The 8,758-nt window shown below is 41.4% G+C and overlaps 1 long non-coding RNA gene across 1 annotated transcript; it reads right to left on the reverse strand.

The window, feature by feature from the left end:
* Positions 1-2,696: 2,696 nt before the first annotated feature.
* LOC135573747 (uncharacterized) lies at positions 2,697-7,773 on the reverse strand. The gene is made up of 3 exons (XR_010464871.1): positions 7,195-7,773; positions 6,967-7,044; positions 2,697-6,478 (listed from the first exon to the last, which is right to left on the reverse strand). It is a non-coding gene; the product is annotated as an uncharacterized LOC135573747 (long non-coding RNA).
* Positions 7,774-8,758: the final 985 nt, after the last annotated feature.

Consider the following 8,758-nt stretch of genomic DNA (forward strand, 5'->3'; position numbering starts at 1 on the left):
GATCTTCTCCAAATGCCACCGCGGGTGCACTAATGCCTGCTTTGTTTGTCCAAGGCTAATTCTATTATGGTAATCGAGGATGAATTCAAGCTTTCTTTCCCTTCTCGTTACTTCTTCCCAGATAAAGTCTCCAGTTATCCCTGTTGCTCAGTGCTTCCGGCTGGTGATGTCACAACACGGCAGTGGGCTGTGGCCCCTAGGGGGTTCTGGGAGAATATCAATATAGCAGAGCCCTCTAGCTCAACTCTGGGTGTTTACATCAGGAACTTTTTTCAGTTCACCTACCCAGGGCAATTGATCAGTTTAGTCAGGTCCACTCACACAATTATTTATTTATTATAACAATACAATTATATTTAGTGACTTCAGAAGGTATTCACCCCCCTTTTACTTTTCCCCCAAAATGTGTTACAAAGTTGGACTACAATGTACTGTCATTTTTTTGTCAACAAAATATTTCTCATTTCAGGAAACTAGGCGAATGTCGAGTGTCACTACATCACAGGAGAGACATTTGAATGTAAACTGAACGTAAATGCGTTTTTTTGGCTGAAGTGCCTTCTGGAATATGTCAACTTTCATGTACCTTAATAACAAACTGCTATGCCATCTGTACAAATACAATTGTTCAAATACAAGCCTAGTTGGTTTAGCCACAGAAAAAGTGAGGAACCTTCCTACTACCCATGATTGGCAGAAATAATGGGTGGGCTGGACATGCCGAGAGGACTTCGGATTGGTCTGCCATCTAGCACACTTCTGTCTATAACATGAGCTGGTCAGTATGTGTAGGTAATCATATCTAACGAGTCTTTTTTGAAAGAGATCACGTAGTAAAACTGCAAAAATGTTGCTCTCCACTTTCTGGAAGACCGAGTTTTGAAATTAGTGGAATGCACAGTGGAATTAGAGTTTGCCAGCTAAGGAGATTGAGAAAATGATGGTGTTTGATTGCAAATATGCAGAGTTGAAAGGAGAACACAAACTGTTGTTTAAAACACCCGTCTCCGGATTACATCTTCAAATTTATATGCTGACCACACCACTCGCGTCATGTGCGCGAGTGTTGCAAAATAAATGTACACATAGATGTTGAACGCTGAACACGGTGCAAGCATATAGAAGTATATACCCACGTGACATCTCCTCATTGGTTATTATACCCATGTGGGTGATTGAAAGATGAACTGAGGTCGGTTGGTCAGTTGTGGTAATACACCTTATTATGAAGGTTAGATGCCAATAGCCATATAAAGTCCAAAGAAGAAAAAGCCTGGAAGGGGGAGAGATGACTAAAAAAGATTTGGCTGACCATTTTATGTGTGGATTAATTGTCAGAGTAGAGGACCTTGTGCATTTCATGTAAAATAACTCAACGTTCATATCCCAGGACAAATTAGCTACAACAGCAAGCTAGCTAAATAGAACACATTAGCTAGCAACTGCAATGTTTAATGCTTTTCGACCTGTCCCCAAATTAATATAATTGGTTCAGTATTTGTTTTGATATTTCAATCTGTGTGTCGTGATCGCATTTGGTGTGGGGGGACAAAATGAATTTGCACGTGCGCGCGGTTTGGGCATGGTGCAAGGCAACCATGGCATCCGTGACAGAAAGGGAGAAGCGTACATCCATGTATACGGGTAAGATAGTCTAATTAGCTACATTTTCCAATATTACACATTTCGAATTTTGTCAGAAAGTTGTTTTCATATCAAGTTAAAGCATACTTTTAGCTAGCTAGCTAACATTATCTGGCTGGCTCGCTAGCTAAGGTTCCATGTATGATCAGTGTAGTAATATTATTTGTATCTCAGAGATTTTGCATTGCTAGTTATATATAGCCTAATGTTAGCTAGCTAACATTGAACCTGGTTGGTTAGCTACCTGCAGATTCATGCAGGGTAGTAAATTTATGAGTTGGGATTATGGTTTATTGTTTAAATAGCTAACTACATGTCTAAACAAAAGACTCCACTATGCAAGTAACCATTTCAATAATGTTCATGATGTCACTGCGAAAATTGTCGATAGACGTGGCTGGTAAATTTGCTCTGGCTACCTACTCCGATTTCAGAGCACTCTAGCTTGAGTGTACCAGAGATGCACCAGAGTGCAGAATAACTGACAAATTTACGAACGCTCAACACTCGTTGAATATGGCCGGTGTCAGTAAAAGTTGGCAAAAAAGTGTAATTAAATTGTTGCCAGCAGCACAGTTGCAGTCACCAATGCTCGGGATAACATAAAAACAGCCTAACCAGCTCCTCAAGGGCAAGTAAAATGGTCAGAGTGAGCTGTTCCCTCATTTGTGTCTGGAAGTAGCTAGCAAGCTAGCCAACGTTAGCCAGTTAGCTTGGGTGCATGACTGTTAGGTCAGAATGCTCGGATCAACCCTACTCCTCGGCCAGAGCGTCCAGTGTGCGCTCTTAACGCTCCGAGAGGAAATTGCTGACAATCCGACAACGCTCAAAGATTACGAACGCCCAGAGCACGCTCTGAGCACATTATGGCACTCCAGATTGAATTTCCTAACACACCCGTAGTTTAAACCAGCCTTTAGTCCTGAAATCTTTGGTTGTTTAATACATGGCCTCATGTGAATCCTTAAAGAGCTGGGTGGGGCTAAAATTTAAGAGGGTGTGAACAATGTTGAATGGGTGTAGACAACAAAGATCTCTCCAGTAGGTGTCCCAAAAATTCAATGGCCATTTTCTCAAAAGAGCAGGTTACAAGTTTATTTTCTTTTTTTTGTTGTTGAATTGTACACCTTTTTTCGCCCGAATTTCTTAGTATCCAATTGTTTTTAGTAGTTACTATCTTGTCTCATCGCTACAACTCCTGTACAGGCTCGGGAGAGACGAAGGTCGAGAGTCATGCGTCCTCCGAAACACAACCCGACCAAGCCGCACTGCTTCTTAACACAACGCGCATCCAACCCGGAAGTCAGCCGCACCAATGTGTCGGAGGAAACACCGTGCCCCTAGCGACCTGGTCAACGTGCACTGCGTCCGGCCCGCCACAGGAGTCGCTAGTGCGCGATGAGACAAGGACAACCCTACCGGCCAAACCCTCCCTAACCCGGACGACGCTAGGCCAATTGTGCGTCGCCCCATGGACCTCCCGGTCACGGCCAGCTGCGATAGAGCCTGGGCTCGAACCCAGAGTCTCTGGTGGCACAGCTAGCACTGCGATGCTGACCACTGCGCCACCCGGGAGGCCGCAAGTTTACTTTTATCCAATGTAAAAAACACAATTTCAAATTTTGCTACATAGGACAGAATCGTGTTAAAATCACCATTGGCAGCTATTACAGCAGTGAGTCTTTCTGGGTAAGTCTCTAAAAGCTTTGCACACCTGGACTGTACAATATTTGCACATATAATATTTGCACATTATTTTTTATATTCAAGCTCTGTCAAGTTGGTTGTTGATCATTGCTAGGGAGCCATTTTCACATCTTGCCATAGATTTTCAAGATGATTTAAGTCAAAACTGTAACTAGGCCGGTCAGGAACATTCAATGCCGCTGTGGTAAGCAACTCAAGTGTAGATTTGGCCTTTTGTTTTAGGTTATGTCCTGCTGAAAGGTGGATTTGTATTCCAATGTCTGTTGGAAAGCAGACTGAACCAGGTTTTCCTCTAGGATTTTGCCTGTGCTTAGCTCTATTCCATTTATTTTTATCATAAAAAACTCCCGTGCTGATGACAAGCATACCCATAACACGGTGCTTGAAAATATGAAGAGTAGTACTCAGTGATGTGTTGGATTTCCCAAACATAATACTTTCTATTCAGGACATAAACAAAAACAAATGTTTTTTGTAGGGAGAGATAAGGGATAACAAATATGAATGATTAAATTGGATCAGATTACATTACCTTTATTGTCCACTTACATGGATTTTGATTTTGTTCAGGTCAGCACAATTATAACAACAATTTATCCATGTGATCACTTTGACCATTGTTTCCGCTCCTCCATTTGCAGGCCTGGCATTGCAGAAATGAAAATCTTCCCTTTGTTTCCCACTGGTTGGTCAGTCTTGTGCAGTGGCAGTCTGAGGGGTTTGCAGAAGTACCAGTCTACCAGTCTGGATGAGTGTCAGCCAGCATTGGGCAGCTGAACACTGCAACCCTGGGTGACTGTGCTTTTGGTCAAACCCTGCCGTGTCCTCTCCTGGGACTGACCATCCGTCTCCTGTTGGCTGGTGCCCCATGTCACTACCCAGTTTCAAGGTCTGGGAACAACTCCAAAATGGAATAACTCAGTGTCAGCAAGTCACAGTTAGTTGCATGATTGTAAGCTATGAATTACACTTAAAGGTATATGAAAGAGAATACAGGCGAACGGACCAGTGATACATCAGAAATAATGAAACAAAGCTCTAAGTGGAACCAGGAGGTGATTCTTGACCCAGGCTATGTCCCAAATGGCACCCTATTCCCTACACTGTAAAAGAAAACTGTAAATTATACAGTCGTTTTGTTATTATTAACAGTAAAATACTCAAATGTTTTACTGCAGCATACTATAAATGATGGTGCATTGTGGGAAAGGTTTGTGGGCAGGGAAATAATTCCTGTATTTAGAATCGTACTGTAATTCCACCCCTCAGAATCCAGTTCTAGTGGGTGCATGGCATGGTATTGTTGTTTCTGGCTCATTAACATATTTTGAGGTGTGCCTTGTAAGAGGCTATATTTGTTGCACCTTTGAGTGGAATGCTGTGCCAATTTAATTCCTATGTGGTTATAGTGCCTCATTCATTTGTGGAGGGGACAGATTGGAGTGGCAGCAAGTCTTGAACCTTAAATGGTTGAGGGTTTTGCCATGTCCTTTTGTTGTGTTTTGCCCTGTAGTCGCTGCCAGTTTGTAAGCCTTTGTTAAGGCCTCTAGAAGTGCAAATATGAATATGTACCTCGCAGCCAACCTGCTTGCACCAACCCTTGAAATGTCAGTAAAATACTGTAAAATACAAACCCATCCCTTCAATGAATTTAATTAATCCATTCATTAATTAATTTGGATTACGGTACAATGTACGTTCTTATAGTATAATACTGCCAATGTTATGGTACTACATGTTATTACACAGTACTTGCTTTGATACCATATTTATATTACAATGGGTGTACTGTAACATGAAATAAAGAATTTTACTTTCCACCGAGCTGCCTATAAACTACTGTCAAATTTACAGTAACCCCTTTACAGGGTATATAGTGCACTAGAGTTGGCTATTGGGTGTGGATAATATAATACACTAATCTAAACATTATATAACATCGAAACACCTTATGTAATGGCGAGGACTGTGAAGCAACACTAACATTGGCACAGACACATGCACACACACGATAACATACGCACTCTACATACACAGAGATTTTGTACTGTAGATATGTGGGAGTGGTGGAGTAGGGGCCTAAGGTGTGTTGTGAAATCTGTGAATGTATTGTAATGTTTTTAAAATTGTATAAACTGCCTTAATTTTGCTTTGGCAGCAGCTAACGGGGATCCATAATAAATACAAATACAAATACTGACAAAACCACAATGCATTTTTTTTACCTTCACAGTATTAACGACCTTATCCATGGTACTTTACTAACAGTAGTATTTCCCTTATGGCAATTATCCTAACAACTATAGACTAGGTGAGCACACCCAATAAAACAAATTATCTTGGGATTCTTGAGACCGGGGGCTATGTGTGTTAATTTTGTTTTCTGTAAAATAACTTAACCATTAAAGAGTGCTCTGCTATTCTTGGGTAGCGGAATGACCTTTGCCTCCCGCCATGTCTTGTTCTTGGCTAAAATTGTGTGACAAACAGGAGTCACAATGTATTTCGTTACCAACCTCAGCAATTTACCATCCAGGTTTTGTGTTATGTGTTATTTCATAGTTTATGTCTTTAATATTATTCTACAATGTAGAAAATGGTAAAAATGAAGAAGAACCCTTGAATGAGTAGGTGTGTCCAAACATTTGACCGGTACTGTATGTCACAACATGTGTAAATGAGTCATGATGTGTTATGATGCTGGGTGTTAAGTAAAGTGTTACCAGAAATCTCAACTACACTGATAAAAAACAACCCTAGTCATATAATATATACATTAGAATTGTAAATAAACAAATACAATGAAGATTATATGACTTATCAGTGAAGTTAAAGTCCCAATGAATGTAGCAAGTGTCTCAATAGCAAAAATCATCAAAACACTTCAGTACTGAGAAAGATAAGGCACTGGTGCCCACCTGGAGCGAAATGAGGTACAGGTCAAACTGCACTAGCAAACTCTTATCTGATTCTCCAATGGAAACCACGGTCAAACTTATGGAATGGAAGCCCAGCGAAGGATGATCCAGAAGAACGGTCACAGCACCACTGTAACAGTACTCTTCTTGCGTTGTGAACAATCATCGACAAAGAGTCCAGCATGTAGCACCAGTTATGGATGTATTATCTGATAGGAAACAGCATGAATAGCACATCATGCAATAGACACCACATATCATCATCCTACTCTCTGCATACGTACTGGTTTGGCAATGTTGACTGGGCCAATTCAATGGTTTCCAAAAATAATACAAGTTTACAATAGGTTTACATGAAAATTACAATGCACAATATAATTATAATTTCAACAATGTATCTGACAAGAAACAGCACGAATAGCATGTTATGCAATGCAGCCACCCAGATCATCATCTTATTCTCTGCACGAACTGTACAAAATACATGCAGTACAAAAAATAGTGCCAGCACCAGGCTGTGGTGGTAAATAGACTGCTACGAAAAATATAGATAAACTATTGGTAAATAGTATGGTCTGCAGGTTATCATGAGGTATTCTAGCGCAGGTGAGCAAAAACATGAGACTTCCTTAACATTAGAGATTGCGCACTAGCTGTTGTTAACCAAGGGACACATACCCCTCCTCCTTCGACTTACCCGAGTCCGCTGTCCGGTCTTGAAGATGCGTAGAAAAACCAGCACGATATATATCCATGTCCTCATTCAGCCACGACTCTGAAAAACATAGGATATTGCCGTTTTTAAGGTCCCGTTGACAGGATACCCTAGAACAGAGCTCATCTAGTTTGTTCGCCAATATAACAGAAGGCAATGATGGACTACTTGCTCGACGACATAGTCTAGTCAGGGTGCCGGCTCGCTTGCCTGTCTTTTGCCGCCGCTTCCTCTTTCGAGTCCCGGGGATTAGGGTCTGGTACGGACTATGCAGAATGTCCGGAGCAGTAAGAGAAGTAAAAAAAAGTTGTCTAATTCAAGGTTAGCGATCCCTGTTCTGATGTCCAGAAGCTGTTTCCAGTCATAGGAAATGATGGCAAAAACATTATGTACAAAAGAAAGTAAAGATCAGTGTGAAATATTAGCAGAATTGGTCAGGAGCCCGTAAAACGGCTGCTATCCACTGCAGTGCCATCACAGAAGAAGGTTGGACTGGAGGGGTTGGGCAAATGTTTTTATTTATTTTATAATCTCATGTGTATGTGATGTAGCTGTCCTTACGAATAAGAGTGGAATCCAATGTGAGGAATATGTTTGTGTCATTCAAATTATTATTTTTTGTTTACAATAAAGAATACGGTTGAACTAGCTAGTATTGAGAATTTAAAGTAGAGAGAATTACCGGACTGAGAATGTGCATGAACAGTGAATGAACCTTAGAAGATTACCTCATCCTCAGACTGAATTCTCCCTCACAACACTTACTTTGCCACATAGCCAGACCTATGCTGCCCCCTAGTCGACATAATAACCATTTTAATTTCAGAATGGACAACACAAGATTCCATAGCCATAACTTTTCCAACCAAAACCTAAAATCACAAACAGTTACAGTTTGACTTGGGTCTGATTGATTACCATCATAACTTCATAGCAGTTAAGATGCTTTCCTATGAAAGCCACCAGTGAATGGCAACCAAGGTTCTTGTTGCGTTTGGCAGAATAACACACGCTAACCCGCAGGAGCGTGAGCCTGCCCTGGGCAACAGACTCTGTGTGTGTGTGTGTGTGTGTGTGTGTGTGTGTGTGTGTGTGTACACAGACAGCGGAACAGACCAGCCCAACACTCCTGTGCCTCCACCGTCCCTTACGTCCCCTCTCCACACAGCGCTGATGTGTCCGCCTTGCTGCACAGAGATGAAACGTACTCCGCTTGACAAGAAACATAAACACACTACTCCTCTAGCTGCAGAACTACTCGGCACCAACACAGAAAAGAAACCAATGTAGTGAGAGTAGGGTTCAGATACACATACATTTACTTGCACATACACACCCCATTGTGGAAATTCTAACCAATAATGAAGGAATACCCAATAGTGATGTATTGAAAATGACATTTTTGGCCGATACCAATATCCAATATTTTCCTTCCCCCAAAAAACGATACCGATATTCAACATTTTTGCGGCCTTTTAAGCATTCTAGTACAGTTAAATAGTTAACACACACACGGACGCAGAGGTCTAAGACACTGCATCTCAGTGCAAGAGGAGTCACTACAGTCCCTGGTTAGAATCCAGGCTGTATCACATCCGGCCGTGATTGGGAGTCCCATAAGGCAGAGCACAATTGGCCCAGCATCGTCTGGGTTTGGTTGGGGTATCCCGTTATTGTAAATAAGAATTTGTTCTTAACTGACTTACCTAGTCAAATAAAGATTACACACACAAATACAAACACACCCCACACTGAGCAAAAAGTTTTGTTCCAC

Source organism: Oncorhynchus nerka, linkage group LG10, assembly GCF_034236695.1.
Source record: "Oncorhynchus nerka isolate Pitt River linkage group LG10, Oner_Uvic_2.0, whole genome shotgun sequence".
NCBI lineage: Eukaryota > Metazoa > Chordata > Actinopteri > Salmoniformes > Salmonidae > Oncorhynchus > Oncorhynchus nerka.